The sequence below is a fragment of the Oryctolagus cuniculus genome, chromosome 11 (assembly GCF_051225735.1).
Source record: "Oryctolagus cuniculus isolate XC-2025 breed Fujian yellow rabbit chromosome 11, ASM5122573v1, whole genome shotgun sequence".
NCBI classification, from domain to species: Eukaryota; Metazoa; Chordata; class Mammalia; order Lagomorpha; family Leporidae; genus Oryctolagus; species Oryctolagus cuniculus.
Window position 1 is genome coordinate 63,688,714 of NC_142877.1, and position 23,393 is coordinate 63,712,106.

General features: G+C 39.2%; 1 long non-coding RNA gene across 4 annotated transcripts in view; it reads left to right on the forward strand.

Moving 5' to 3' along the window:
• The window catches only part of LOC149123504 (uncharacterized), a 138,377-nt gene that overhangs the window by 103,883 nt on the left and 11,101 nt on the right, over positions 1-23,393 (forward strand). For 3 of the 4 annotated variants that reach the window (XR_016217141.1, XR_016217137.1, XR_016217138.1), the window contains exon 3: positions 4,202-4,339. The exons of the other annotated variant lie outside the window; for it this stretch is intronic. This is a non-coding gene — a long non-coding RNA (uncharacterized LOC149123504). The remainder of the gene's footprint in view (positions 1-4,201; positions 4,340-23,393) is intronic. 4 annotated transcript variants of the gene reach the window in all.

A 23,393-nucleotide genomic window follows, 5' to 3' on the forward strand; every position in this document is an offset into this window, starting at 1 on the left:
GGCTGACTCACTCACCAACCACTGGTAGGCTGGGAAGCCGGCTGCTGAGGTAGATGAACAGAGCTTGCTCAGTGAAAGGAACAGATTTTCAGAAACCAGGGAGGATGTCATTGAACTTGCTGCTGTGTTTGAACACTGGATACGATGGGAACACTAAATACGATCTAGCAGAAAGGATTGGCTCATCATCCTTAATGTGTGCTCTGTGTACAGAATTGAGCAAAGGAAGTGTTAAGTGAGAAGGTAATGAGAAGCAACTGACTTTGCACTTTAGGAATTATACTGAAAAGCACCTTAAAAAAAAGAGAGAAAATGATGAGTTTGTTTAGAAAATATATGTTGTTAATTCAAATATTTATCTTTTCTTGAAAACTCACCCACTGAGTTTACATGGCACTTAAACATTTTAAATAAAATACAAAATTAACCTCAAAAGTTTGTGAAATATGGAGTTAAGAGGTAAACTTATATTAGTGTACAACATTTTCAAATCCATGCATACAAGAAATCTTCATAAATTTTATGGATGGGTAGGAGTTTGACCTATTGATTGAGCCCACTTCCCAGGTAAGAGTGCCTGATTTCAAGTCCTGGTCTCTCTCCTAGGTCCAGCTTCCTGTTAATGCACACTGGAAGGTAGCAGATGAAGCTCAACTACTTGGGTCCCTGTCATCTAGACTGGCGACCTGGGTTGAGTTCCTGGCTTCTACCTTCAGCCTGGATCTGCCCTTTCCATTTTGGGCCATTGAGGGGTAAACCAGTTGATAGGTCCTAACTCTCTCTCTCTCTCTCTCTCTCTCTTTCTCTGTTTTTCTTTCTGTTCTCTCTGCCTTTTAATTTAAGTGAAACGGAAAATTTGTTCTATGGAAAAATTATGTATGGATTTCAAAATTAGGGGATGCTAAACTTACCTTTTGATTCTATTTTTCTATGAGTTTTTTGAAAGATCTGTATATTCTTTGTCATAAGACAATCACTAATGGCATGTGTTAAACCTGAGGTGACCTTCTAGAGTATTTTCAACAATAACAGGGACATTTGGCTCTTGAAGAAGAAAAAATTTAGGTCTGGCCATATATGATGAAATCTTCACTTCTTGTTGAGGTTCTGGACCACCCTGGGGAACCCAAGTTTTTTTTAGTGTATTTTGATTCAGAATTCAAGTCTTTTTATTGTAGTGATTCCTTTATATTCTAGCAAATTCTGCTTTTCTCTTCTTTCTTTTTTCTTTTTAAAGATTTATTTATTTGAAAGGCAGAGTTACAGAGATGGAGGAGGGGGTTAGAGGAAGGGGGAGGGGAGAGAGAGAGAGAGAGAGAGAGAGAGGGATCTTTCTCTATTGATTCACTTCCCAAATGGCTCAAATGACCATGGCTGGCCAACGCTAAAGCCAGAATCTAGGAGCTTCCTCCAGGTCTCCCATCTGGTTGCAGAAACCTTAGTACTTGGGCCATCTTCCACTGCTTTCCTAGGAACATTAGCAGGGAGCTGGATTGGAAATGGAGCAGCTGGGAGTTGAAATGGTGCCCACATGAGATGCTGGTGTCACAGGTGGCTACTCAGCCCACTATGCCAACGCCAGCCCCAGAGCTTTTCTTTTTTTAAAAAAAAAATTATTCATTTGAGAGACAGAGACAGACAGAAAGGCAACTAGAGCTCCCATCTGCTGGTTCATTCTCCAAATGTCTACAATGGCTAGGGTTGAGCAAAAGGTCATGACTGAAGTCAGAAGCCAGAAATTCAATCTAGGTCTCTGACATGGGTGGCAAGGATGATGATATTTGAGCCATCATCTGTTGTCTCCCAGTGTGTGCATTAGCTGGAAGCTGGAGCCAGGTGCTGGGTCCAAGCGTTAAACCCAGGTACTCCAATGGGGCATGCTGTCATCTCAACCAGCAGCTTAACCTTAGCTCATTGTCTCCCCCTCAGCTTTCTTCTGTCTCTCAATAAGTATGCAGTCTACGCATCAATTGCATCATTGCATCAGTTGCTGGGGGCACTTTGGAATGAATATATCTGAGGAATACTCCAGGCCTATGAGTCAAATTACTGGGAAGCTAAACTAGGAACCTGCATTGTTACAAGCACCCCAGATAATTATTATGTACACTGAAGATTAAAGAAATTCTGCTAAAAAGGTGAAGAAGTAGAACACACAATGAATTCACCTATATGGTCATCATTTTTCCACATGCTTTCTGTACATTATGTTTTTTATTCCTTGTATCATGTTAAATTATTCACTATTATTATTTTAGAAGTGAAAATTGGTTCAGCTTTTTTTTTCCCCCAGAAAATAATTCAGGGAGATGCAAACTCAGAATTATATAGTTGAGCTTCAAAGCCTGTGCGATTTTCCTTAACTGATCCCTTCAATCTCAAGGGTGGTCTATGTCCCTGCAATGTTGCCAGGCTGCACTGCCATCTAGCTCTTTACAATGAAGACAAATAGACATTCATCTTGCCATTGGCTCTTCTGAAGTTATAGCACCTCCTTTAGGGGTATTACTTGGTGTCTCTTCAAGCTCTTTCATAGATAGTTCAAACTAAAAATGCACTCAGGATGGTTCTACAATAGTGATTCACATATACGTTGCTCTGCCAATCCATCCATGCGATTGCTTAGTGCCATTACAGCAAATAGAGCAATACTACATTGACCTATTGACTCTCAATGTGTTTCAGTTCATAAGATTTGATTCTCCAGCTTCAGGTCTCAGATGGCTAAACCTTGTGATGACCAGCATTACACTTTCAGTTCAGTCTGGTTTACAGACTCAGGCACTGTCTTATGACAACGTGGTTTCCATTCACATAGTTGCGCTCAGACATCAGTTATAGTTGACCAAATGTGACACTTCAGTTCTGGCTTTTAACCTTTGGATATCAACATCTTGTTCTCCCTTTTATGAAATATTTGGGAAATTAGACTTGAATGATATGATTTTGAAATATAGTGATGTGTTGAGAACCACTGTCACTGAAATTTTATTAGTAACAAGGTGAAAGTACTGAAGGAAGCCATACATTGTAAATTGCTTCAAATATATCAACTAAGTGATATTGCAAGTCATGAATCTCTTACTGACCATTTTAATCCCTTTTTATTTTATTTTCTGTGTTTTTTAAAGATTTATTTATTTATTTGAAAGGCAGATTTATAAGAGAGAAGGAGAGACAGAGATCTTCCATCTGCTGGTTCACTCTCCAAATGGCCACATCAGCTGAGACTAGGCCAGACCAAAGCCAGGAGCCAGGTGCCTCATGTGGGTCTCACACGGGTACAGAGGCCCAAGCACTTGGACCATCCTCATCTGCTTTCCCAGGTGCATTAGAAGGAAGCTGCTTTTTGTTCACCAATCACACTGGCCTTGCCATGCTCTTTCTCATCAGATGGTCTTTGCACATACTTTTTCCTTTGTCTGAAATGATTTTCTTTTCCAATTAGTTAAATGAATTCTGACTTTTTCTGAAAATCCTGAATTCTCACTGGCTATTTGGAAGTTAGGAGATTATCCTGGGCAGAGCTCCTGAGTGGCTGTTGAATCTTATAGGCAACCTTAGAAGTGGCAGAGTCAGTCCTGTGTCAGCATTCACATGAACTCAGGACTTCCTGAAATATCTGCTAATTGAGTCAGCCCAGAGATTTTCTGGCTTGACCCAGAAGCTTTCCTTGAATGTTCCCCTTATAATTGCTTCTTTAGATTCTGAGTATGCTCATCCTTCTTCATTTTCACACATTTTCAGGAAATACCAAGTAGAAATACAATATGTGAAGATGGGGATTGATACCATGACTATATAGCTGTGAGATAGTGACTACACATGTGTTTAAGTAGTTCTAAAATAGCGAATATGCACATAGACACACAAATGTGCATATACACAAACATATACAAACACAACTATTGAGGTATCTCAGTAATTCTGAAGGGTCTGCCCTTTATGCAAGGTGAAAAGTCACATTAAATAAAAATACATTGATTATTTACCAACTCCTCTCATCTCATTCAAATTACCCTTAAGTGCCAAGCCCTGGGCTAAATGATTAACATTTGTTTTTGATATCACAACACTCTCATTCACCCTGCTTTACAAATGAGATCAAGCAGAGAGTGGGTTGAGTAATGTACTTAAGGTTAAAGCATTAGGCCAACATGTAAACCTAGGCTATTTAACTCAGCTGCTTCTTTAACTACAGGGTTGTTCTCAACCTGTGGGGACTATATCTCCCCCTCCAAAAACACCTCTTCACCAACCAAGATTCTGTTAGAAACACGGACTCTCAGTGCTGCCCAGACCTGGTGAAAGGAAGCTGAAAAATCAACAAGATCCTGAGGTGATTTATATGAATTTTGAAGTGCTACAATGTGCTGTGTTAACTTTATAATTTTATAGAAAGGTCAATGCTATATTTTCACGTTTGTCTCTGAGGAATATTATCTTGCTTTGATAGTATTTGTGTTTCCTTTCAATCATAGTTTTAAAATGTAGGGATAATAAACCTAATATGTTCTCTTGGGCAATTTGCAAATTTCATTTTATTTATTGTTTACATCAATTTAAATGTCTGATAGATTATGGTTCAATGTGCCTGAAATAACATTTAATATGCTAACATAGAACTTCCTAGCACAAAAAAAATTGGGGGTTATATTTTGAGAGTGAGAATTTGGGGAAGTCAATGACTAAATTATTTTTCAACTAAGATATTTGATATAAAAATGAGATTAAGCTACAAGAATCCTTGTTCTGGCCTGAAGTTATCTTTCATTTAAAAAAAGGTTATTTTTGTTTGTTATGTTTCTATCTGTAAAGCATTCTCATAAGGAGAAAATAAACGGGAGGTTGACATTATGGGGTCATTGATAATGAAGAACTCGGGAAGCAGTGGTGCCCTCCAGAAAATAGTACTAACCTCCAGCAAAGAGAGGCCTGGCTGCCAAACAATGGCTGCAAAAAAAGAAAAAAAAAATAGTCCTGTGCATTTTCTATTGCTTTCCGGATTGACCAAGCATGACTTTGTTTATCCTTTTGGTGCTTAAAGCTATATGGGTGTCACCCAGGGATTTCACTTGAATTTACTCATATCCTTGTATTTCAGCGTTTGGGTTACCAAACTACACATCTTTTAATTCCTTTTTCCACACATTTTTTAAACCCTGTATATTTGTGTTGGCGTCTGTCCTAAACCAAGTGTCTCTGTAATGGTGGTAATTCACTCAGAATCTAAGTGAGGATCGTCTGTGCTGCACTTAGAGCGAGAACTGAATCCTTAAGGCATAGGAAGCTAAACAAGGACTGGGTTTGCCATGTAGTGGTGACACTTGGGATGCTTAGACCCTCTTTGAATCTCATTTTCTACTCAGGAAAATAGCAATAGCAAAATCTCATAGAATTGTAGTGAGGATTAAATGAGGATACACATAGAGTGTTTAGCATGATTTCTGTCATAGTACTGAAAAGTCAAATCTATGTGAGAAGTCTGCCCTGTTTTACTAGGCATGGCAGGATAAGCTAATTTATTTCATATCTCACACACACACACACACACACACACAGTAGATATAGATACACTATGAATGACCTGGTGTGTCACACTGAAGACCTCTTTGTAAGAGAACTGCATTCTGTGTATACACTTCTGAAGGGGAGGACAGTCTGGGTCCATAAAGAGGCATGAATTTTCAGGAGTATAGAGCATCTCCTTCCTTTATATCTTAATAAAGCTACATACAACATAGCCCCAGGCAGGTGACAAAATCTGATTGCACTGTTGTATCAAGGAGATCGAGGTGGTATGCAAGGCTGAATTCAAAACATATTTGAAAATCCAGCTCATTTTGATTATAGCACAGTTGCTATTAGAAGAGATAAGGAAAAAAAAGGAGAGACTAAAGAAATTTCTAGAAATAGGGGTCTAATTGAGTGGGAACCAAAGTGTTAGTTGAGCCCTAAGCCCTGACAGGCAAGATTGCAGTTTATGTGGTAGATGCTAGCTTCTTGGATGGCATTTTCCCTGTGCATACGATGACAGGATTAAGAACACATCTGGGTAAGGATTCCTACACTAAACAATCACACATCTCTTCTTTATATATAAATAAGAAATTTGTGAACTTGAAGTCCAGGACAAAAACACCTTTATGCATAATTTCTAGTCATTCCCCCATTCCCTCCTTGGGAAGTGTACCTTGTACCTTCTGTTGATTGTTATACCCAACATCCAGGACCCTTTGTACCTCTCCTCCCACACCAGTCACCAAGACTCAGATATACATTTTCACTTTCAATGTAATTTTTCCTGCCTTATTTCTGTCTGTAGACTTAAATGGGCAGAATTTAAGAACTGCCTAATATCTTGTTGATAGACTGGTTATTCTTTAGTGAATGAATTTATTGGTGTTAGCTTAAACAACATTTGTAGTTTGTTTTTTATCTTTGTCACAGAAAGACAATTTCTTGAAGGAAAAAGCAAAATCTGGCAAACAGTTGCCCTCCTCTAGATTTATGTGGAGTTGCCAAAATAGTAGGCAATACTCTGTAAGAATGATGGAGGGGCTGGCACTGTGGCATGGTTGGCTAAACCTCTGCCTGTGGCACCAGCCTCCCATATGGGCACTGGTTCCAGTCCCGAATGCTCCTCTTCTAATCCAGCCCCTTGCTTATGGCCTGGGAAAACAGGGGAAGATGGCCCAAGTGCTTGGGCCCCAGAACCCTGTGGTAGACCTGGAAGAAGCTCCTGGATCCTGGCTTCAGATCAGTTCAGCTCTGGCCATTGCAGCCATTTGGGGAGTGAACCAGTGATGGAAGACTTTTCTCTCTGTCTCCCCCTCTGTAATTCCACCTCTCAAATAAATAAAAACTTATGCAAACAAAGAGTGATTGGAACTAGGAACTTCCTATTCTACCCAGGTAGATCCCTTCCCTCAGGATGCTGGCCTGGAACCCCAGGCTCTGGAGACTTTGTGCTGGATGACATTGTTCCTTGCAGGTGCACTGGAAAGCCAGCCACTTTCCCCTGTTCTTTTTTTATCTCCCTGCCCACCTTGAATCTCATCTTCACTCTCTTCTTCACCCTTTAAGCATTTCTTACACTTGTCACTGTTCAAAATGAAGCTTATATTTCATTTTAACATATCAGATATCATTTTCACTTACTTTAAAGTAACATAACTGTGCTGCCTTTCTAGTGAAACATCACAAAGTACCCTATATACTGAAACCTTTTATTGCCATTTGTTAAATGATTACTATGTGCCAGAAATGGTTCCTGACACATGTTTTCTCATTTAACTCAATGAGGTTCAATCACTAATTCACATTTCATTTTATTTTTTAAACATTTACTTATTTGAAAGGCAGAGGCAGGGAGAAGAATGAACAAGGGAGGGAGAGAAATATTTTCCATCTGCTGGTTCACTTCTCAAATGCCTGCAACAGCTGGAACTAGGCCAGGCTGAAGCCAAGAGCCAAGGACTACATCCAAGTCTTCAAATATGTTTGGCAGGGACTCAAGTACTTAGCCATCATCTGCTGCCTCTTGGGATGTTCATCAACAAGGAGATGGACAGGAAACAGAGGTGATAAAACTTGAACCCAAAGATGCTGGGGAGATATTTTCTAAGAAAGAAATACCTAAGCTGGAAACTGGGATTGATAGAAGTTAACCAGTAATGTCAAAAAGTAGGCTAGTGTGGAGGTGACAAGGTATTTCTTTGTTAAGAAGTGAGAGAATTTGTAGCTGGCACTGGGGCATGGTAGGCTAAGCCTCTGCCTGTGGTGTTGGCATCCCATGTGAGCCCTACTTGGTGTCCTGGCTGTTTCTCTTCTGGTCTGGCTCTTTGCTTATGGCCTGGGAGAGCAATGGAGGACGGCCCAGGTGCTTGCACCTCATCATCCATGTGTGAGACCCAAAGGAGGCTCCTGGCTCCGGGCTTCCTATCAGCCCAGCTCCGGTTGTTGTGACCACTTAGGGAGTGAACCAGCCGATGGAGGACCTTTCTCATAGTCCCTGCCTTTCTGTCTATGGATCTAACCTTTAAAATAAATAGATAAGATATTTTTTTAAAAGGTGAGAAGTTGTAGAACTGAAGAAGGAAGTGATTATGAAGGGTTCTATGAGCCATTGATAAGCTGTATTACATATCAAGGACAATGAAGATGTATTTCAAAAATTTGGGGAACAAAATAATCAAAGTTGTGTTTTTTGAATGATCAGTCTGATGGTGGTTGGGAGAATGATAAAGTAAAAAAGATTGGAGATTATATTACTGAGGAAACTAATTCAGGAATCAAGGTGAGGGAGGATAGATGTACTTGATTAATGGTGGGGAGAAATGCAAAAGCATAAGAGACACATTTAAACTAGAAATATGGAACATGAGTTCTAATCTGCAGAAAAGTATAGCATGATTGCTAAGGACCTGTGTTCTGGGGCAGATACTTTGATACCAACTTCTATCTCTGGCTCTTATCTACTATGTGGCTTTGGAGTCATTAAAACTGGTGCTTGCATTACTGTACTTATCTGTGAAGTGCACTGTCACAATAGCCACCTAAGCTCACATATGTAATGCACTAAGAATAGTATCTAATAATAGTACGACCTTGGCACCTATTAGCTATCACCGTTTTGTACTGCAGTCTAGCCCTCTAACATTAAAAGCTCCATTCACTAACCAAGTTTTCATTCAGTACTTAACTCTGTCCAATGATTCATGCAGTCTTTGAGCTTTAGTTTTCTCATCTGGATAATGATTGCCTTGCTGGAGTTCTTTGGGTGGGTTCCAGCTGAAATTTCGTTGGACTGATGTTCGTTAGCACTGGGACTACCATGCTAAGTTGAAGTTAAAGGAAAAGTGACTCATTCCTCTAAGCAGACCTCTGTGGGTCATTTGTCAATCTTTTCTGTGGTGGCAAGCGGGGAACAGGAACATAATTGATTCCACAACACTGAGAGACTCCCTCTTAAACTGCAGAGCAGGAGTTTTTATTCTGGGACATTTAATGACTTGGCAAGGATGTGCCACAGAATAACAGAGTTTACCTGGGATAATATCAGTTTACTTTCTGAGATTTTAATAAGGAACTTTAAATGAAGGGTGTAAGGGAAGGGTGGGGAATGTTAGAAACTTTACCAGTCTCTCACTGTACAGGTTCTGGAGCCTCGTAATAAGAATCAAAGGCAGGTCTCCTGCTGTTGGGGATCATTAGCGCAGAAGGACAGGCAGGGCTGGGAAATCTTAAAAGTAAAAGTTGTTTAAATGGAGTTCCTGCTGAGTTGAATAATGTCAGTCACAGCTGCCTCTTGCTCTCCAGAAGCTGAGAAAAGGATAATTTTATACAGTAGAATATTCACAAGCATGTACCATTAGCTTTCATTTGTTGGGTACCTACTATGTACTCTGGTACTTTACAATTTTGTTTATTGATGCCATTATATCTACCCTATAAATTAAAAATCTCACTCGATTTTCAGAAGGGAGTTTATGTAGTTTACCAACCCATATAGCTAATTTGTGGAGGAACCCAGGCTTTTTATTCAAGATCATCTGTATGTTTCCACTACTGAGTGCTGTGTTTAAATCATCAATTATTTTAATTAATTTTAATATCATGAGAGCAATCCATTATTATCTGAGGGGGGACTGCAAAAATGCTAATGGAAAACATGTCACCAATCATCACAACACTTTTTAAAGATAACCAATTATGGAGGCAAGGGAGTATACAAATAATGAAGTGAGAATGAAGTAAAAAATAAGTACAATGTCTGTTTTATTTGATGCTTTATGATTACAATGCCCAACATATGCCAATGAGTTCAGAGGAATCTCAGCATATGCACACGAAAGCAGTTAATTTATTAACAAATGATTCTTTGTTGGAGTTTGAAATTTGGGCTGTTTCTGTAAATTGTGGAGTGGAAGGAAGATGGTGATGGATTCTTAGGAGACATTGGAATAGTGTATAGGAGTAAACGTGGCCTCTATTAAAGATGAATTCTTTAAATTTTGTTTTTACAAATATGTAATCAAATTTATGAATGTGCTCCATTTAGTGGACTTTATAATATAACCATTTACCACATCCACATTTCTTCATGAACTTAATTTTTTAATTAACTTTTATTTAATGAATATAAATTTCCAAAGTACAGCTTATGGCTTACAATGGCTTTTTCCCCCCATAACTTCCCTCCCACCCGCGACCCTCCCCTCTCCTGTTCCCTCTCCCCTTCCATTCACTTTTTACAAAAGGATAAATTAGGTATCAGAAAGAGTTGGATGGATATTTTTCTTAACAGATTATCTCTGATTATTTTTCTGCCCCAAAGGAGAACAAAAAAGTTTAAAATAGGGTACCTATCAGAAATCCAAGAATCAGAAATGATGGTAAGATATGATAATGAACATTAATACTTACAGAAAGTTGTAGCTACCTGAGCAGCCTAGTAGAAGATGGGACCTTTGAATTCCAATGCCTAGACACACAGAAATGTGACCAGGGGCAGCACTCGAAAACCTTGGAGCTTTGAATCTGAGACTGTGCTTCAAGAAAACAGTCCTGAAAAGCAGCACAAGGATTAATCTAATACAGAGGACAGAAAATGAACCTTTTGCAAATAAATATAGGATGACAAAAAAGATGACTTGTTTGCTCAATTAGACACAAAGAAGTATCTTTCCCACCTTGTTACTTTAATACATATGTATACTAAGGCAGAAAGAACAAAATAGGCAGCAATTCAGAGTAACTGCAGTAGAATATGAACAGGGATTTAAGAAGACATTTCCATCTATTAAACTCAAAGATTTAGGAGGCCCACCATTGTCAACAAAATTTCTGAGATAAATTTTGTTGGTAGTAAACATAATCAGTCAATACTAGCAGCTGGGTTTCAAGATCAGGGAAGTACTCAAAAGAACTTGGATTAGAAAAATGTAGCTTGGTTGTTGATGAGAATGTAAAATAGTGCAGCCACTATGGAAAACTACATGGTGATTTCTCACAATTAAACCGAAGTACCATATGATTTAGGAATTTCATTTCTAGGTGTGTACCTATAAGAAATGGAAGGAGGGACGTCCACCAGATGTTTAATGTTTCCAATGTTCATAGCAACAGTGTTTACAATGGTAGAAGCAACCAAATATTCATTAGCAGACAAATTGATAAAATGATATGTACACAAAATAGAATATTATTCAGCATTAGAAAAGAAATTTCCATACAACACTGAACTTGAAGACATTTTGCTTAGTGAAGTGACCAATACAAAAGGGCGAGTACTACATGATGCCACTTACATAAGGTACTTAGTCAAATTCATAGAGATAGAAACTAGAAAGGTGGTAACTAACAAGAAGTTAGTATTTAATGAGTGAAGATTCAGTCTGGGAAGACCAAATGGTTCTGGAGATGGATGGTGTGAATGTATTTATTGCCATGGTGCTCTATGCTAAGAAATGGTAAGATGATAAATTTTGTTATATTTTCTCATAATAAAAGGCTATATGGGGCCTGCGCCATGGCTCACTAGGCTAATTCTCCGCCTTGCAGCGCTGGCACACAGGGTTCTAGTCCTGGTCGGGGCGCCGGATTCTGTCCCAGTTGTCCCTCTTCCAGGCCAGCTCTCTGTTGTGGCCAGGGAGTGCAGTGGAGGATGGCCCAAGTACTTGGGCCCTGCACCACATGGGAGAAGAGGATAAGTACCTGGATCCTGCCATCGGATCAGCGCTGTGCACCGGCCGCAGTGGCCATTGGAGGGTGAATCAACAGCAAAGGAAGACTTTTCTCTCTGACTCTCTCTCTCATTGTCCACTCTGCCTGTCAAAAAAATAACAAAAAAAGGCTATATTTTTTCTGAACTTAGGACACTTCTAACAATCTATAGAATATATACATTAAAATAATTTCCTAATAAAGTAATTATAAATTTATATTGATCTTATATTTAATATTTAATTCATAATTTGGTTTCAATATTATACATTTAATATATATTCAGAGATAGTTTTTTTGTATTCTTTTTTTCACTTTTATTTAATAAATATAAATTTCCAAAGTACAGCTTATGGATTATAGTGGCTTTTCCCCCCCATAACTACCCTCCCAACTGGAACCCTCCCATCTCCAGCTCCCTCTCCCATTCCATTCTTCATCAAGATTCATTTTCTATCTCTTTATATACAGGAGATCAATTTAGTATATATTAAGTAAAGATTTCAACAGTTTAAATCCACACAGAAACACAAAGTATAAAATGCTGTTACAGTACTAGTTATAGCATTAATTCACAATGTACAACACATTAAGGGCAGAGATCCTACATGAGGAGTAAGTGCACAGTGACTCCTGTTGTTGGCTTAACAAATTGACACCCTTGTTTATGATGTCAGTAATCTACCTAGGCTCTTGTCATGAGTTGCCAAGGCTATGGAAGCCTTTTGAGTTTGCTAACTCTGATCCTATTTAGACAAGGTCATAGTCAAGGTGGAAGTTCTCTCTTCCCTTAGATAAAGGCACCTCCTTCTTTGATGACCTGTTCTTTTCACTGGGATCTCACTCGCAGAGATCTTTCATTTAGGTGTTTGTTTGTTTTGTTTTGTTTTGTTTTAATTTTTTGCCAGGGTGTCTTGGCTTTCCATGCCTAAAATACTCTCATGGGCTTTTCAGCCGGATCCGCATGCCTTAAGGGCTGATTCTGAGGCCAGAGTGCTGTTTAGGACATCTGCCATTCTATGGGTCTGCTGTGTATCTCACTTCCCATGTTGGATTGTTCTCTCCGTTTTTTATTCTATCAGCTAGTATTTGCAGACACTAGTCTTGTTTATGTGATCCCTTTGGCTCTTAGTCTTATCATTATGATCAATTGTGAACTGAAATTGATCACTTGGACTAGTGTGATGGCATTGGTACATGCCACCTTGATGGGATTGAATTGGAATACCCTAGTATGTTTCTAACTCTACTGTTTGCGGCAAGTCACCTTGGACATGTCCCAAATTGTACATCTTTTCCCTCTCTTATTCCCACTCTTATATTTGACAGGGATCACTTTTCAGTTAAGTTTCAACACTTGAGAATAACTGTGTATTGATTACAGTATTCAACCAAAAATATCAACTTTATAAAAAAATATTAAGTAGAACAAAAAAAAATACTCAGAGGGATAACATATTAAGTTGTTCATCAACAGTCAGGGTGAGGGCTGATCAAGTCACCATTTCTCTTAGTATTCATTTCACTTCAACAGGTTTCCTTTTTGGTGCTCAGTTAGTTGTCACAGATCAGGGAGAATATATTATATTTGTACCTTTGGGACTGGCTTAATTCACTAAGCATAATGTTTTCCAAATTCCTAATAGGGATCACTTTTCAGTTAAAATTTAACACCTAAGATTAATTGTGTGTTAATTACAGAGTTTAACCAATAGTACTAGAATAAAAAAATACTAAAATGGATAAAGTATTACATTGTACATCAACAGTCAGGACAAGAGCTGATCAAGTCACTGTTTCTCATAGTGTCCATTTCACTTCAACAGCTCTCCCCTTTGGTGCTCAGGTAGTTGTCGATGATCAGGGAGACCATATGATATTTGTCCCTTTGGGACTGGATTAATTCACTCAGCATGATGTTTTCCAAATTCCTCCATCTTGTTGCAAATGATGGGGTTTCATTGTTTTTGACTGCTGTATAGTATTCTATAGAGTACATGTCCCATAATTTCTTTATCCAGTCTACTGTTGATGGGCATTTGGGTTGGTTCCAGGTCTTAGCTATTATGAATTGAGCTGCAATAAACATTAATGTGCAGACAGCTTGTTTGTTTGCCAATCTCATTTCCTTTGGGTAAATTCCAAGGAGTGGGATGGCTGGGTTGTATGGTAGGGTTATATTCAGGTTTCTGAGGAATCTCCAGACTTACTTCCATAGTGGCTTAACCAGTTTGCATTCCCACCAACAGTGGGTTAGTGTCCCTTTTTCCCCACATCCTCCCCAGCATCTATTGTTGGTGGATTTCTGAATGTGAGCCATTCTAACCGGGGTGAGGTGAAACCTCATTGTGGTTTTGATTTGCATTTCCCTGATTGCTAGTGATCTTGAATATTTTGTCATGTGTCTGTTGGCCCTTTGGATTTCCCCTTTTGTAAAATGTCTATTGAGGTCCTTGGCCCCTCTCATAAGTGGGTTGTTTGTTTTGATGTTGTGGAGTTTCTTGATTTCTTTGTAGATTCTGGTTATCAACCCTTTATCTGTTGCATAGTTTGCAAATATATTTTCCCATTCTGTCAGTTGATTCTTCACTTTCCTCACTGTTTCTTTTGAAGTACAGACACTTCTCAATTTGATGCAATTCCAATTGTTAATTTTGCCTTTGATTGCCTGTGCCTCCAGGGTCTTTTCCAAGAAGTCTTTGCCAGTACCTACATCTTGCAGGGTTTCTCCAATGCTCTCTAATAATTTGATGGTGTAAGGTCATAGATTTAAGTCTTTAATCCATGTTGAGTGAATTTTTGTGTAAGGTGAAAAGTAGGGGCCTTGCTTCATGATTCTGCATGTGGAAATCCAATTTTCCCAGCACCATTTATTGAATAGACTCTCCTTACTCCAGAGATTGGTTTTGGATCCTTGATCAAATATAAGTTGGCTGTAGATGTTTGGGTTGATTTCTGGTGTTTCAATTCTTTTCCATTGGTCTATCCATCTGTTTCTGTACCAGTACCATGCTGTTTTGATAACAACTGCCCTGTAGTATGTCCTAAATCTGGTATTGTGATGCCTCCGGCTTTGTTTTTGTTGTACAAGATTGCTTTAGCTATTCGAGGTCTCCTGTGTCTCCATATGAATTTCAGCATCATTTTTTCCAGATCTGAGAACAATGTCTTTGGTATTTTGATTGGTATCACATGGAATCTATAAATTGCTTTTGGGACAATGGACATTTTGATGATATTGATTCTTCCAGTGCATGAGCATGGAAGATTTTTCCATTTTTTGGTATCCTTTTCTATTCCTTTCTTTAAGGTTTTGTTATTTACATCGTAGAGATCCTTAACGTCCTTGGTTACGTTTATTCCAAGGTATTTGATTGTTTTTGTAGCTATTGTGAATGGGATTGATCTTAGAAGTTCTTCCTCAGCCGTGGCATTGTCTGTGTATACAAAGGCTGTTGAATTTTGTGCATTGATTTTATATCCTGCTACTTTGCCAAACTCCTCTATGAGTTCCAATAGTCTCTTAGTAGAGTTCTTTGGGTCCCCTAAATAAAGAATCATATCATCTGCAAAGAGGGATAGTTTGAGTTCTTCCTTCCCAATTTGTATCCCTTTAATTTCTTTTTCTTGCCTAATAGCTCTGGCTAGAACTTCCAGAACTATATTGAATAGCAGTGGTGAGAGTGGGCATCCCTCTCTGGTACCAGATCTCAGTGGAAATGCTTCCAGCTTTTCCCCATTCAATAGGATGTTGGCTATGGGTTTTTCATAAATTGCTTTGATGGTATTCAGGAATGTTCCTTCCATACGCAGTTTGCTTAGAGTTTTCATCATGAAAGGGTGTTGTATTTTATCAAATGCTTTCTCGGCGTCTGTTGAGATAATCATATGGTTTTTCTTCTGCAGTCTGATAATGTGGTGTATCATGTTGATTGCTTTGCAAAAATTGAACCATCCCTGCATACCAGGGGTAAATCCCACTTGGTCTGGGTGGATGATCTTTCTGATGTGATGTTGCATTCTATTGGCGAGAATTTTATTGAGGATTTTTGCATCTATGTTCATCAGGGATATTGGTCTGTAATTCTCTTTATATGCTACATCTTTTTCCCGCTTAGGAATTAAGGTGATGCTGGCTTCATAGAAAGAATTTGGTAGCATTCCCTCTTTTTCGATTGTTCTGAATAGTTTGAGAAGAATTGGAGTTAGTTCTTTTTTAAATGTCTGGTAGAATTCAGCAGTGAATCCATCTGGTCCTGGGCTTTTCTTTGTTGGGAGGGCCTTTATTACTGTTTCAATTTCTGTCTCAGTTATGGGTCTGTTTAGGTTTTCGATGTCTTCCTGTTTCAATTTATGTAGGTTGCATGTGTCTAGGAATCTATCCATTTCTGATAGATTTCCCTGTTTGCTGGCATACAAGTCTTTGTAGTAATTTCTGATGATTTTTTTATTTCTGTGGTGTCTGTTGTTATGTTTCCTTTTTCATCTCTGATTTTATTGATTTGGGTCTTTTCTCTTTTTTTTTAGTTAGTTGGGCCAATGGGGTGTCAAGTTTGTTTATTTTTTCAAAAAACCAGCTCCTCATTTGGCTGATGTTTTGTAATGTTTTTTTGGATTCAATCCTATTGATTTCTTCTCTGATTTTAATTATTTCTCTTCTCCTACAAGAATTGGGTCTGGTTTGCTGCAGATTTTCTAGATCCTTGAGATGAATTGAAAGCTCATCTATTTGGTGCCTTTCCAATTTCTTGATGTAGGCCTCTATTGATATAAACTTTCCTCTTTTTTTATTTATTTAATGAATATAAGTTTCCAAAGTACGAATAATGGATTACAATGGCTTCCTCTTAACACTGCTTTTGCTGTATCCCATAAGTTTTGTTATGTTGTGCTGTTATCCTCATTTACTTCCAGAAAATTTTTGATTTCTCTTTTAATTTCTTCTATGACCCATTGTTCATTCAGGGGCATGTTGTTCAATCTCCATGTGTTTGCATATGCTCTAGGGATTCCTGAGTTGCTAATTTCCAACTTCATTCCTTTATGGTCTGAGAAGCTGCATGATATTATTCTAATTCTTTTGATTTGTTGAGACTTGCTTTATGGCCTAGTATGTGGTCAATCCTAGATAAGGTTCCATGTACTGCTGAGAAGAATGTAAATGCTTTCTGTGTAGGATGAAAAGTTCTGTAGATATCTGTTAGATCCATTTGGGCTATAGTGTCGTTTAAATCTGCTGTCTCCTTGTTGATCGTCTGTCCTGTTGATCTGTCTATTTCTGAGAGTGTAGTATTGAAGTCCCCCAGTACTATTGTATTGGAGTCTAAGTCCCCCTTTAAGTCCCTTAACAAATCTTTTAAATAAACCGGTGCCCTGTAATTAGGTGCATATACATTGATAATCGTTATATCTTCCTGTTTAATTGATCCCTTAATCATTATATAGTGCCCCTCTTTGTCTCTCCTAACAGGTTTTGTGGTAAGGTTTATGTTGTACAATATTATGATGGCTACACCCACTCTTTTTTCATTTCTGTTGGCATGGTATATCTTTCCAGCCTTTCACTTTCAGTCTGTATGGATCTTTGTTGGAAAGGTATGTAAGCAGCAAATAGATGGGTTTAGTTCCTTAACCCAATCAGCCAGTCTGTGTCTTTTAACTGGACAGTTCAGGCCATTAATGTTCAATGTGACTATTGATAAGTGGTAACTTTGCCCTGACATTTGCCGAAGATATTTTCTAATATATGTTTTGAACTTCCTGTGATCTTTTGCTGTGAGGTTTCCTTCGTTTACCTTCTTTCATATTGATGACCGTGTTTCTGTGTTTCTGTGTGTAACACATCTTTAAGCATCTTTTGCAGGGCTGGATGAGTGGCGACAAATTCTTTCAATTTCTGTTTGCTATGAAAGGTCTTTATTTCACCTTCATTCACAAATGAGAGTTTTGAAGGATATAATATTCTGGGCTGGCAGTTTTTCTCTCTGAGTACCTGGGCTATATCTCTCCATTCCCTCCTAGCCTGTAGTGTTTCTGATGAGAAGTCTGTTGTGAGTCTAATTGGAGATCCTCTGAGAGTAATCTGACGTTTCTCTCTTGCACATTTTAGGATCTTTTCCTTATGTTTCACTGTGGTGAGTTTAATTACAACGTGTCGTGGTGAGGATCTCTTTTGGTCATGTTTATTAGGGGTTCTATGAGCTTCCTGTACTAGGATGTCTCTGTCCTTCTCCAAAGCTGAGAAATTTTCTACTAATATCTCGCTAAAAAGGCCTTCCAATCCTTTCTCTCTCTCCATGCCTTCAGGAACTCCTAGAACCTGAATGTTGGGCTTTTTAATAGTATCCTGTAGATTCCTGACAATATTTTTTAGATTTCTAATTTCCTCTTCTTTTCTTTGTTTTGACTGTATCCTTTCCTGTTCTGTCTTCTAAGTCTGATATTCTCTCTTCTGCTTCACCCATTCTGTTTTTTAAGGCTCTCTAATGTGTTTGTCATTTGATCTATTGAATTCTTCATTTCATTATGATTTCTTGTCTCTATCGCAGTTTCATGTTCTACTAGTTGTTTCATTTCATTTTGATTCCTCCTTAATATTTCATTTTCGCAAGAGATTTTCTATCTTGTCCATTAAGGATTTCTCTAGTTCAAGAATTTGTTTTTGATAACTTCTTAATGTTCTTATCAATTTTTTGAGAGATCTGCTTCTTGCATTTCTTCTATCTCATCATCTTCATAATCTTGAATTGGGGTGTCTATTTCATTTGGGGGCATCATAGTGTCTTCCTTGTTCTTGTTACCTCAGCTTTTGCATTTGTTGTTTGGCATATTGGAGATATTCTTTGGTTTCTTCGGTGTGGTGTTTTTTCTCATTATACTGTGACTCTAGATTAAGTGGACTGTCTGCTTTTGATGGATCCTTAGAAGTTGTGATGGGTGTGGCCAGAAAGTTCTGTTTGGTTCTTCAGGGTTAAGGGTGTGCCAAAGGTGACTCACCCAGATTGTTCTCTTGATCGCTCACTCTCTCTTCTTCTTCTTCTTCTTCTTTTTTTTTTTTTTTTTTGACTCAGTTGGGAAGTAATTCCACACAGCTGAGTAGAATTGAGGGTAGTTGATGTATGAAATCTGGCCCCTGTGGGTATTCATCTGCTTACCCCTGGGACCACACAAAGAGTTATGCCGCCTTCAGTGTGGTCTCAAATTTCTCTGCAGTCTCTCACCAGGTTGCCCAGGTTACCAAGTTTGTGTAGTCGGTGAGTTCTCTCACCCCCCCCCCTCAGATTTTCATAGTCTCAGTTCCTTAGCTCCACACTTTCACTAGGTCTTAACCTCCTGTTATTTCTCCCCACCAGAGTCAGGTTTTTCTGCTTGGCTAATAACTTTACATATGTAAAATGGTGCCTGCTCTTTTTCTTGCTCGGCTTTGTAAGGTGAGTGGAGAGAGAGGCTAATGTTCCTGCTGGTTCCCCTTATTTATTCGATTTTTTCTCTCCTCCAGCCAGCCTGGTGAACTTTCCCCAGGGGGGCTTCAGTCCTCGTTCCCTGTAGGCTCTTTCTGCCTTTCCCCGCCAATGTCTCGGGTTACTGAGGTTTTTTTCTCACCTCCCTTTCAGCTTGGCGCGCAGACTCTGCGGCTCAGCTCCTGCAGCTCAGCTTCCACGCGGTGGGCACCCTTGCTCTCCCCGTAGGTCCTCCGTGTCATATCCACTAGATCCGCAAGAGTTTCCTCTGCAATTTTTTCCTGACCTTTTCCTGAGGCTACCGTAACTCCACTTTTATTAAACTATCTTTTCCCGGACTATCGGTGCGTGCCCTCACTATTCCGCCATCTTATTGTTTTTGTTTTTTTGACAGGCAGAGTTAGACAGAGGGAGACATAGAGAAAGGTCTTCCTTTTTCCATTGGTTCACCTCCAAGTGGCCACTACGGCAGACATGCTGTGGCCAGCATGCCATGCTGATCCAAAACCAGAAGCCTGGTGCTTCTTCCTGGTCTTCCTTGTGGGTGCAGAGCCCAAGCACTTGGGCCATCCTCCACTGCCTTCCTGTGCCACAGCAGAGAGCTGGACTGGAAGAGGAGCAACCAGAACAGAATCTGGCACCCCGACCGGGACTAGAACCCAGGGTGCTGGCGCCACAGGTGGAGGATTAACCTAGTGAGCCATGGCACCGGCCTTATATGTGTATTTTTAAATATTTTGTGAATTTGTATGTAATTCATCAGTGCTAATGTTTTGGGGCATTGAACTATGACCTTTGTCTCCAAATTATAAGTTTGATCGAAATGCCTGATAATTTGGACACAATAGTCCTCTGATTATATTTGCTGTGAAGGCTTCCACTGATGATGACCAGGCACTAGTTACCTTCCTCATCAGAAGCTGTCCCACCTGTGGTGAACTCTACCTGATAAATGTCCCCTGTGAGTGCTTGTGACTGATTTGGCTGTCGTAGATTGGCTTTTACAAAAGTCCCCTGCAGGTTGCACCTGGGATTTTGATTGAAGAATATATATCTGCTCCCTTAATTATTTTCACTTTTAGAACCAGACCACAATATCTCAGAAGGGAAACTGTCCAAGTGTGTGGGCCTCTAGGAGCATGAGAGACTTTTGGAAAAATCCTCATGCTAGCCAATCAGAAGACCTGATTAAAGCAGTTATGGGGAAGTCATTGCCTAGATAGGTTAGTGGAAATGTTGCACTTTTCTATAAAGGCTTTATTTTTACTGATAAGACTAAGTAACCTCGACTGCCTAGAAATTACCCTAAGATGTAGTAAAAGAATATAAGTCTAGACAATTACTTGTCACTGATTTTTCAATTAAGATTTTGAAGTTGATAACTTTAAATGAAATTAAAATCAACTAAGGATTTGCTGTCCAATGAGCTCATAAAAATATTAGTAATTAAAATATATACTCTTCTTAACCATCATAATTACCCATTTTATCTGAGTTCAGATAAGCCTGATCTTATACTGTGATCAGTAGCTATAGCTATTTAGTTTCAAAACAAAATAAATAGGGCTGGCACTGTGGTATAGTGGTAAAGCCACAGCCTGCAGTGCTGGCATCCCTTGTGGGCACTGGTTCAAGACCCGACTGCCCCACTTCTAATCCAGCTCCCTGCCAATTGTCTGGGAAAGCAGCAGAAGATAGCCAAGATGTTTGGGCTCCTGCACCCAGGTGGGAGAACCTGAAGAAGCTCCTGGCTTTGGATCAACCTAGCTCCAGCCACTGCGGCCAATTGGGGAGTGAACCACTGGATGGAAGACTCTCTCTCTCTCTATGCCTCTGTCTCTGTCTCTGTCTCTGTTTCTCTGTAACTCTGCCTTTCAAATAAATAAATCTTTTAAAAAACTGACTCTCCACTTTTGAAGATTAGATTAGAAGACAAGGTTTCTCATGAATCCATTTAGAGGATCAGTAAGCTTAACATCACTAATTCAAAATAAAATAGGTTTAAATACTTAACCTATCTCTGGATATTTTTCTGAAGTTAAATATACAATTTCTTTCAATAAGACTTTCAGCTAGTGTTCTTTGTTTCTACACCACAATGTTTGTGTTTTAGTATTATGCTAGAGGTTATAGGTGATTCAGAACAGGTATATGCCAGTGTTTTTTTTAACTTTTAATAAATATAAATTTCCAAAGTACAGCTTATGGATTACAATGGCTTTTCCCCCCATAACTTCCTTCCCACCCGCAACCCTCCCATCTCCCACTCCCTCTCCCATTCCATTCACATCAAGATTCATTTTCAATTATCTTTATATACAGAAGATCAATTGAGCATATATTAAGTAAAGATTTCAACATTTTGCACCCACCACTGTGCCAGTGTGTTTTTAAAATGAATTATCTTAGGAGTATTGGGTCAGTGTTGCAAAGCAAGTTGGACCATACTTGCAACACTGGCATCCCATATCAGAGTTTTAGTTCCAGTCCTTGTTACCCCTCTTCAAATCCAGCTTCCTTCTAATGTACCTGGGAAGGCAGAAGAAGATGGTCCAAACACTTGGGTCCCTGCCACCCTGTGGGAGACCCAAATGGAGTTCCTGGCTTTGGCCTGGCCTGCACCTTGTGTTGTATCCATTTGGGAAATGAACCAGGGGACGTAAGATTTTCTCTCTCTTTCTCTCTCTCTCTCATCAATTTGATTTTCAAATAAATAAATACTGTTTTTTTAAAAAATATTGTATATTAAGAACATATGGAAAAGAAAGGTTTTTCTCAGAGCTTAACTGTAAGGATGAATAGAAATAGTTGGTTTCAAATCCTTCATGTCACCAAATCTGATGAAAATTACTGATAAGAAATCTTGAGTCTCTTATGAAATGAAAAAAGAGAAAATAAAATGGAAAACTTCTCAGTCATAGGAGTCACAAATAAGTAAAAGCAGATGAAACTTTGTTATTTATCTTGGAATTACTTTCATTGAACTGCAAGATCCAGAGTGATAATATATGACCCATTTGCAACTAAATTTGTCCCTTTTGTCTTTCCTTCTTTATCTTGCTTCTTTCCTACTGTGTCTTTATTAGTGTGGCTTTATCTTCTTTTTAACTACTTTGTCACTTTGACAGAGATGCTAGTTCTCTGCAGTAACACCACATGTTGTACAACTTAGGATCTGTGAGAGTTCCTAGCAAGTAGTGGCACACAATACAAAATGCCCCCATGGCAGTGGCAGGAGGTGAACAAGCACAACCTAATGGTTTCACCTATTCCTATAGGATTAAATTTTACCACCTATAAAAGAATAATATGTGCCAGTGCCGCGGCTCACTAGGCTAATCCTCCACTTGCGGCGCCAGCACCCCGGGTTCTTGTCCCGGTTGCTCCTCTTCCAGCCCAGCTCTCTGCTGTGGCCCAGGAGTGCAGTGGAGGATGGCCCAAGTCCTTGGCCCTGCACCCACATGGGAGACCAGGAGAAGCACCTGGCTCCTGGCTTCAGATCAGTGCGGTGCACTGGCCACAGCGGCCACTTAGGGGGTGAACCAACGGAAGGAAGACCTTTCTCTCTCTCTCTCTCTCTCTCTCTCTCTCTCTCTCACTGTCTAAATCTGCCTGTCAAAATATTTGTCAGATTAAAGGACAGAAGAATTATAAAAGTTTTAATAAATATAGCCAAGTGAAAGATGATAATGTTATGAATACTTCAGATACATTAGTTCATTTAACTTTGTTTTACTGTTAGAGACACGGGTCTTCCATCCACTGGTTCACTCTAAATGACCACAGCAGTGAGGAATGGGCCAGGCTGAAGCCAGGAGCCAAGAAATCCATCCGGTTCTCCCATATAGTTGTCAGGTCTCCAAGCATTTGGGCCATCATCTACTGCCTTCCTATACACATTAGCAGAAAGTTGGACCAGAAGTGGTGGTGCCAGATTTCAAACTGCCACTCTTATGTGTGATTCTGGCATCACAAGTGGTAGCTTAACCCCCTATGCCACAACAGCGGCCCTGGTTCGCTTAATTTTCATGTCACTCCATTTAAGTCCCTTGAATGGACCAAAGCAGAAAATTATGAGAAAGGCCACCAATTCAAAAACAAGGACTTTCCAAGAAGGAAAAGTGGTTCAGCAGTTTACTGAGGTTTCTGCATTGTTAAGGCATGAGAAGTAGAAACAGGATTCCATGAAGAAGTCATTTAGAGATA